This window comes from Rutidosis leptorrhynchoides, chromosome 10, assembly GCF_046630445.1.
Source record: "Rutidosis leptorrhynchoides isolate AG116_Rl617_1_P2 chromosome 10, CSIRO_AGI_Rlap_v1, whole genome shotgun sequence".
Lineage (NCBI taxonomy): Eukaryota > Viridiplantae > Streptophyta > Magnoliopsida > Asterales > Asteraceae > Rutidosis > Rutidosis leptorrhynchoides.
Window position 1 is genome coordinate 2168397 of NC_092342.1, and position 9594 is coordinate 2177990.

The window sequence follows — 9594 nt, forward strand, 5'->3', positions numbered from 1 at the left end:
GATAAAAACAATGCTAAAGGATCTTGCACAGATTTAAAGTCAAAGTATAGCTTTGAAAGATGTAGAGATCTAAGAATGATGTCACCGGTTCAGAGTTATGACTTGGATTTTGATCCGTCAATATCAGAATATGTAATTGAATTTGTATGAAAACGATTGTATATCGTTGTGAGCATTGTTAATAATTTTTGAATCAAAGTTGAAGAATGTACAGTGTAACATATTAATTGCGAACTTATATATTTCCCGGGTATTACCTACCCGTTAAAGATTTCACAATTAATACTTTGTACAAAAGAATTTTTATTATCGTCTCTATGAAAATATATGTATGTATATTTTCTTCAGATGTAACACATATTTAATGAGTTAATATCATATTAAGCTCATTTGATTTTCGGCTTGACTTAGAAATGATTAATCTCTAAAATATTAAAGATTACATAATCTTTGCGGAGTATTTCGCTAATGTAATCGATACTTCATTATTTATTCTTATTCCTCGGTGAAGGATGTTGATGCTCGTGGAATTTTTGTGAACCTTACAAGGCACAGATGATGTTTTCTGGAAAGTTTCGAGTACATCGAAAATGAAAATGTAAAATCAATTATGTAATTGAATAATACACTTGGTTTATTATGAAATGGAATTCATTAAGTTGAAACTGATATTGTAGTTAACAATGGTTAAGTTGTTAAGGAAGGATATACATAATTGCATATTAGTAATATGAACTAACCGAGTAGTACCTACCAGTTAAGATTCACACGTAATAGCTTAGTATGGAAAGATTTATTTTGATTTCAAAATTCATATATATTAAATATACATAAAATTTCTTCAGGGGAAATGAGTTAATACTTCATCGGTTATTGTTGCTAGTATTTCTTGGTAACTACGGTGCGTATGACGTTGATGCTCGTGGAACAGATTGTGAAGTTGAGGTTTGCGATGCGGTTATTGTTGGTGGTGGTAATGGTACTGTTGGTGTTGTTGTCGGTGGTACTGTTGATGCCGGTGACGCTGCTGGTGCTTGTAACCTTTGCACCATATTTCTAAAGCCACTACCCGAGTGCGAAGCTCGTTGACTTGTTCTATTACACCGGGATGATTGTTCGTTAGGACGAGCGGATGAATAAGATTCGGAATTTGAGATAGTATATTATCATGACGATATACTCTGGAAATGAGAGAGAAAATGGTGTCTCGAACTGGTTCGCCGGTAAGTGCTTCAGGTTCTTCGCCAAGAGGGGAATGTGGTGGATGGAAGGGATCACCTTCTTCTTGTCTCCAATGATTAAGTAGGCTACGAACCCATCCCCAATTCATCCAGAATAGGTGATGGCTGATTGGTTGATCCATTCCGGTTACACTCTCTTCGAAATTTAGGTGAATATCCATATCGGAATAGCTGTCAGAGTTTAAGGAATTTGAACTAGATACGGGATCCAACTTGTATAATTAGGGAGATGATTTTTGATATGAATTAGATTATAGAATTTAGTTTGGTATTCTTCAATACATAATTTACATATGTATATATAATACCAAATTCCATAAATCACGGAAAAATTTTCGGAAGATGTCAGGAAAAGTTTACAGTAACAGATACGCTAAGATATGAATTTTTGTCTATACACTATTTATGCAATAAATGCAGGAAAACGTGTCTAGACTTAAGAATGATAAGCATGTAATTTTTGACAAGAAATGATAAGCAAAACTTTTAACATGCAAACACGGTCGAAGTCCAGACGTACTAATGCATCTTAACAACTATTAGTTAGACACACTCATGCAAGACCTGGTTCGCTAGGACCAATGATCTGATACCAACTGTGACGATCGCTTCAAATCCACTTGGACGAACACGTCATTCATCGATTTCATTGCGAGGTATTTGACCTCTATATGATACATTTTGTAAACATTACATTCTTTTGAAAAGGCACACCGTAAATGAATATTTAAATCAAAGGTTTTCGACATCTGATGATTTCTACATATAGACAATCACCGTAATATAATAGTTTACAATAATACTTCTATTGAAAATGCAGTCAAAATAAGATAGATGGTGATGATTTGTGAATGCAACGTTTTCTCGAATAAAGAATGTATGACTCCATGCACATATCTTGTATAACATATAAGCAAACAAGTGTTAACACAAAGGTTGGTGAGTTCATAGTTTTAATGTTTCATATAATCTGTATATAAAGGTGGTGGATGGAAGGGATCACCTTCTTCTTGTCTCCAATGATTAAGTAGGCTACGAACCCATCCCCAATTCATCCAGAATAGGTGATGGCTGATTGGTTGATCCATTCCGGTTACACTCTCTTCGAAATTTAGGTGAATATCCATATCGGAATAGCTGTCAGAGTTTAAGGAACTTGAACTAGATACGGGATCCAACTTGTATAATTAGGGAGATGATTTTTGATATGAATTAGATTATAGAATTTAGTTTGGTATTCTTCAATACATAATTTACATATGTATATATAATACCAAATTCCATAAATCACTGAAAAATTTTCGGAAGATGTCAGGAAAAGTTTACAGTAACAGATACGCTAAGATATGAATTTTTGTCTATACACTATTTATGCAATAAATGCAGGAAAACGTGTCTAGACTTAAGAATGATAAGCATGTAATTTTTGACAAGAAATGATAAGCAAAACTTTTAACATGCAAACACGGTCGAAGTCCAGACGTACTAATGCATCTTAACAACTATTAGTTAGACACACTCATGCAAGACCTGGTTCGCTAGGACCAATGCTCTGATACCAACTGTGACGATCGCTTCAAATCCACTTGGACGAACACGTCATTCATCGATTTCATTGCGAGGTATTTGACCTCTATATGATACGTTTTGTAAACATTACATTCTTTTGAAAAGGCACACCGTAAATGAATATTTAAATCAAAGGTTTTCGACATCTGATGATTTCTACATATAGACAATCACCGTAATATAATAGTTTACAATAATACTTCTATTGAAAATGCAGTCAAAATAAGATAGATGGTGATGATTTGTGAGTGCAACGTTTTCTCGAATAAAGAATGTATGACTCCATGCACATATCTTGTATAACATATAAGCAAACAAGTGTTAACACAAAGGTTGGTGAGTTCATAGTTTTAATGTTTCATATAATCTGTATATAAAGGTGGATCACAAGATTTCAGTTGTTTCATCCAAAAACGTTTATCAAAATATTCTACAAAATTGAGCACCCTAGTAACTAAACTTAACGTATATATAATTTATACCCTTTTGTATAATCATCTTAATAATACACGCAAACCAACGTGTAAGCTTCTCAAATAGCATACGTCCGTTAAAAGGCTAGTGCACTAGCTCGGACAGGGATATCAAGCCCTATGGATCCACATACTACTACTCGAGCCCACCAGTTCTTATAACTGGCAGTTATTAGTTACCAAAACTAAGGGATTTTCGGTTCAAACTCGGTATAGAATTTAGTATGTACTTGTATCCATTACATTTAAAATAAAGTGCATGTATTCTCAGCCCAAAATATAGATTGCAAAAGCAATTAAAAAAGGAGCATATGAAACTCACCTTAGCAGCACATAAATTCGTTCACCGAAATGTGATCGAAACTCAGAATACCAAATAACCGTAGATCTCAACCTAGAGAACATATGTTGGTAAATTAATGTCTATCAAGCTAGGTCAGGTCCTAGTGTATCACAATCCTAATGCTCGAGACCGACATACAAAAGTTATCAAAAGTTGTTTCAAAAAGTCAATCTGACTCAATACTATAGTTGAATGATCATGGCAATCGAAACATTCTAACATTTCACATAGTTTCCCAATTCTTGTAAAATTAAACTATAATTTTTATAAGGCTTTAAATATGATAAAACAATCAATTTTGACAATTGCTCAACAAGACGAGACGTGCCTTATATAGAAATTCATTTACTCGATTAGTAATATTTGAAAATCCAATTTATCAATCTTATAAACAAGTTGTTTAAATATCAATTGCAGATTCAAAAGCAATTCAGTTAATGTCAATCATAATTCAGTTGACCATATCTTTAAATTCGTTCATCGAAATTACGCGATTTCTAAATGAAAAGTTATTGATTTTTCGCCAGCTTTCCAAAAACACGCATATCATATACCTTTTATCAGTAATTTATGTATTTAATTCGTGATTCATCCTAAACTGTTTATCGACGAAATTTAGCATACAAGCATGCATAAACATATATACTAGAGCACTAGACATGGATACACTTTTAATATATAAAAAATAAGATATGAATGCTTACGTATCAATATTGTGATTCAATATTGTAGGAAAGTACGTAGACGCAACGGAGATGATAAATACTAGGTTTGACTTGCGAACAATGCCTATGTACATTACCCATAACCTTCGTAGTTATAACCCATAGTTTCCTTAGCTCTATCCCGCTCGAAAAGCTTGTTTGAAATAATTCGCTCATGACTTCGTCGTAGTATTTTATGTATAATAATACTACTAATAATAATATTAATACTCTTATTAATAATAATAATAATAATAATAATAATAATAATAATAATAATAATAATAATAATTTAAATATAAATATAGAGAGAGAGAGAGATACAGAGGGATGAAGAGTTGAGCAAAATGATCGCGTTTTATACAACCTGACATGTTTCAGCCCTCCATACGATCGCATGGTTTTTGGGCATCGTGGCCATGCGATCGCATGGCCCTCTGATCCAGCTAACATTTGTTTAACGTTTTGGTTGTCGATATAATATTATATAATATATATACTATATTTAATTTATATTAATTAATTATATATTATATTATATTCACGTGCATAGTTGACTTGTAATTTTTGGTCCGATGGCTCGTACGTTTACGCTCGACTAATGTCTCAATTCCGGTTTCTCGAATGCATTTTCGTACGTTTAGAAAACTAGTACTTTTCGTTAAGCGACGTGTACCTTTAACAAAAATTAAACTTAATCATTGATAAACTATGTCACTCGAAGTGTAGCTTAATCAATTAAGTATTTTGGTTATTTGCTTCTATATATCATCGTCTCATAGTATATACATATACATATATACATATATACTGTAGCTTTTCGGGTACTGTAGCAATTCGAAAATACTGTAGCAAATTAGTGTTTTACTGGTTAATCTTAAACATTTTAGTTAACTATCTAAATATCAATCGAATCAATAATCGAATGTTACTATCGTTTACTAAATAACTTGAAATCATATATATATATATATATATATATATATATATATATATATATATATATATATATATATATATATATATATATATATATATATATATATATATATATATATATATATATATATATATATATGCACATTAAGTTATATATATATATTGTTCGTGAATCTTCGAGAACAATCAAAGAATAATTAATTACATGAATATAGTTCCAAAACTTTCGTGACTCAACATTACAGACTTTGCTTATCGTGTCAAAAACATTAAATCATTTAAAGATAAAGTTTAAATTTGGTCAAAAATTTCCGGGTTGTCACAGTAGCTACCCGTTAAAGAAATTTCGTCCCGAAATTTGGTTGGGATGGTCATGGATGACAATAAGTATGTTTTCATGACTCGTACGAGTTGAAAATTAGAGTTTTATCATCATTGAGTAATATGGATAAAAAAATTTGTTTATGTGAAGTGTACGAGTGAAGTTATCACAAAAGAGTGAAATGAGAAAAAGTAAGTTTCGTCATATCTTTTGACGTAGATGGGTTGATTTCCGGAGTTCAAGAGATTTGGAGAAAATCTTCGTAATAAGATTTGATTCTTCGGTAACTAAGGAAATTATGATTCTTTTCGATTTAATGCGATGATCTGTCTCGATTTTCCTGTCTGATATTATACTATAAATCTACCCCCTTCGTTTCCTTATTTTCCACAGCTCATACCTTTTATTCTTTCTCCCTAAATTCTTATTTTAAAGCATTCGTCAATATGCTCCATCCAGTTCTGATTCTTGATATACTTCTAACCTTCATATCCGTCATTCTTCTTTTCCATCTACCGTCAGAAGAATCTATTCACTTCTACTATACTCTTGGTTTTATAGTGTTTTTAGTCCTCCCTTGTCTTTATATTGCTATATTCATCGATATATACGGTTTATAATTTCTGGGTGGTTGTTGGGTTTTATATCTTCCCTTATATTTCGATGTCTCTGCTTCTGTCTTTCCATAATCATTGACATCCACAGTTAATACTCTCTTCAATTTACTGTGATTTATATATACTCCCATTGACATATTTATCTCATCTAATTCCTTTTCTAAATTTCTAGATGGCCCTCCCGAAGTGGACACTCGGTTAACTTGGGAAGAATTTTGAGTTTTTCGTTCAATCGAAGCTTGGGTTTTTGAACCCTTGCTCAATTGCACGAAAAAAGGTCCACTTGTCATCACTAGATCGAGTTAAAAATGCCCCACCACTAGCTGCCAAAATGAATTCCCTATTTTGGGAATACAAACTATCATAGTAAACTTTAACCAATTCCCACTTTGGTATCTCATGGTGTGGGCATGCCCTAAGTAATTCCTGCAGACGCTCGTACGCTTCATGAAACAATTCACCAGGCAATTGCCTAAAAGATTTTATTTGCGTACGCATGTCCGAGGTCTTACTTATTGGGTAAAACTCCTCTAAAACCCCTTTTTTCATTTCCGCCCAAGTATTAATACTCCGGGCGGACAAAGAGAGAAACCATCGTTTTGCCTTTATCTTTAAGTGAATAAGAAAATAATCGCAGACGTGCCTCATCATCAGTTAAACCATTTACCTGATTAGTAGCACATATCTCATTAAATTCAGTGATATGTTCATATGGTTCCTCATTAGCCATACCTCGGTAGGTTGGCAAGATCGAAATGAGTTGAGGTCGGACCTCAAATCGTCGTGTGTTTCCCCCTGCCGGCGCGGGAAAAATAATGGGTGAATGATCCTTATAATCACCCGGTTAGTAGTAGGTGTCTACCCCTCTTTGTCGTTCAGCCATCTCGTTTCGTTGATTAAAAACTTCCTCTTCAGTATCGGAATCTGATTTAGGAGAGTTTGGTGGAACAATCGGATGTGACTCTAGCTGTGGTTGAGTGGAAGCTGAAGCCACTGTCGAGCCCTTTAAAATTCTTGTAGCTTTTCGATTAGCTTTTGCAGATTTCTCGATTTCCGGGTTTAAAGGTTCAAGATTTTGATCTCCCGAACTCCGAGTTTGCATACACTAACCTGCATTTCAACAGAAACAAGAATACCGAGCGTAAAACTGACAAACAAAATAAAAGAAAACAATATTTTTGGGTTTTTTTTATGTTTTATGATTTTTATGGTTTTTCTAATTTAACAAGAAAGCAAATAAAATAAGAGCTTGCAATCAAGCGCACACCTCCCCGGCAGCGGCGCCAAAATTTGATCGGTGTCGAAGGGCCGGTCAAAAATAGCCTAATTACTCTACTCTAGATAGGGTAAGCAGGATTCCTTCCACGAAAAATAGTGGTTAATAGCAAACAATTTCAGGATTGGTTTGTTTGTTTAACTAAAAACTACTAAAATTAATCAACTAAATTAAAGCTTAAAACTTAAACTAAAGTGTAATTGAAAAGATTGAAATGTAAACAATGAGATTAAAAGTCTTTATCCTTTCACAATCCCAATCTAACATGCATTCATTCAAACAAGTATTATGTTTACCAAGTATTGATCAAATCTCATAGACAAGATTTCTTAAGTTCATCAATTCTACTATCTTGGGATTGAACTATGCAACCTAGACAATATGTTTTTATCCTTAATCTAATTAACACTAAGTTGGATCAAGAACACAATGTTAAATCACAATAATTCAACTTGCAATAACAAAAGCTTAGAACTTGCATTGATCAATAGTTATCGATTGTGTAGTTGGCATTGTAATTGTCACCTAGTATTTTTTTATATATAAATGAATTGAGTTTTTTTTTGTTTGCTGATTATGTGTTCTTTTTGTGGTGTATTTGTATAAGCTGATAATGTAATTGGATTACCCTGTTATAAAAGAGTTTGAGATTTGTGATTTTAATGAAGTTATAAGGTTTAATAAGTAAGAAACTGATTTTGTGCAGTTGGAGCTGATGCTGATGATGAGAGAATCAGCTTGCTATTGTATGAGGTCAAGGGCAAGGGTATCACTGAGTTGATTGCATCTAGACGTGAAAAGTTAGCTTCGGTTCCATCAGGTGGTGGTGGTGTTGCGGTTGCTGCTGCAGCCAGTGGTGGTGGTGGTGCCGCACCTACAGCAGCAGCTACTGAGTTGAAAAAAGAAGAGAAGGTTGAAAAGGGAGAGGAGTATGATGATGTAAGCTTTTATAGACATTACTTCTTTGAAGTCTTTTGTGTTTTCATGATCGTTTATCATTCTCAACCCGTTAAATCATTTGCAAGTTTTGACATGTCTTTCGTGTTTGTTTTTGCAGGATATGGGATTCGGCTTATTTGACTAGAAAGGGCCTTTTCACTATTTTGAAGCATACTTCTTGTTCTGTTTTTTGATATGTGATTTATAGAAAACTTCTAATATTATCTAAATAATGGGCTGTAGTACTAGTTAAAGGAGGTTATGGGCTGTAGTACTTGTCAAACACTAGAAAGGGTCACTGGCCCACACTCCATTGTACATACCTCTGCCTCTGGTTATATATGTACATAGTTGGACGTTTAGACGTTTATGTCTTGTGTGATGTTGACAAGCCTATTTCCCGTAGTCTTAACGGTTGCAGAGTTGCCGATCAAATTCTGAAACACGTTCCAAATGTCGAGGTGACTTTATTTTCGATACAATTATACGAGTTGATTGATAACTCATATTTGTTAACCTTTTCTTATTTGCAGCATTTTCGTACAACACTATGTTTTAAATTATTGGGTTAAAAACCATGGCGTTTGCTCAAATGTAAGTATGTTTGCGTCTACGTTGATTCCTTTATATATATATATATATATATATATATATATATATATATATATATATATATATATATATATATATATATATATATATATATATATATATATATATATATATATATATATATATATATATATATATTGTTTTTATCCGCATATTCCGTTTGATCAAGTTACTGGATTTTTTGTTGGTGTAACTAGGCTCTTTTGGTCGCACGGGTTTGTTAATTGTAACTAAATACAATTTAAAAAATGCGTACGAAGATTATGGCTGTCTTTATCATTTGTTTAATGTTCATTGAGTACTACAACTAAATGATTATACGTATACTTATAATCTATTCTTCCATTTTTTTTTTAATAGCAGTTCGGATCACCATGGATACCATGGAGATTAAACTACCCACGCGTTTATCTTTTGTAGTTGCATAAACCGCCCCAACTGCTACCCAGGAGGATAGCGTCAACCCTTCGAGGATTAAAGACGAGCCTAAGTTGTGTTTGTTAATGTTAGAATGTCTTTTTTTGGCTTCAATAGAGCTGATGAGTCATCTTCAAGTGAG

General features: G+C 33.1%; 1 pseudogene; it reads left to right on the forward strand.

Annotated features, from left to right (window-relative positions):
• Window positions 1-6911: 6911 nt before the first annotated feature.
• LOC139872693 (large ribosomal subunit protein P2-like) lies at window positions 6912-8568 on the forward strand (annotated as a pseudogene).
• Window positions 8569-9594: the final 1026 nt, after the last annotated feature.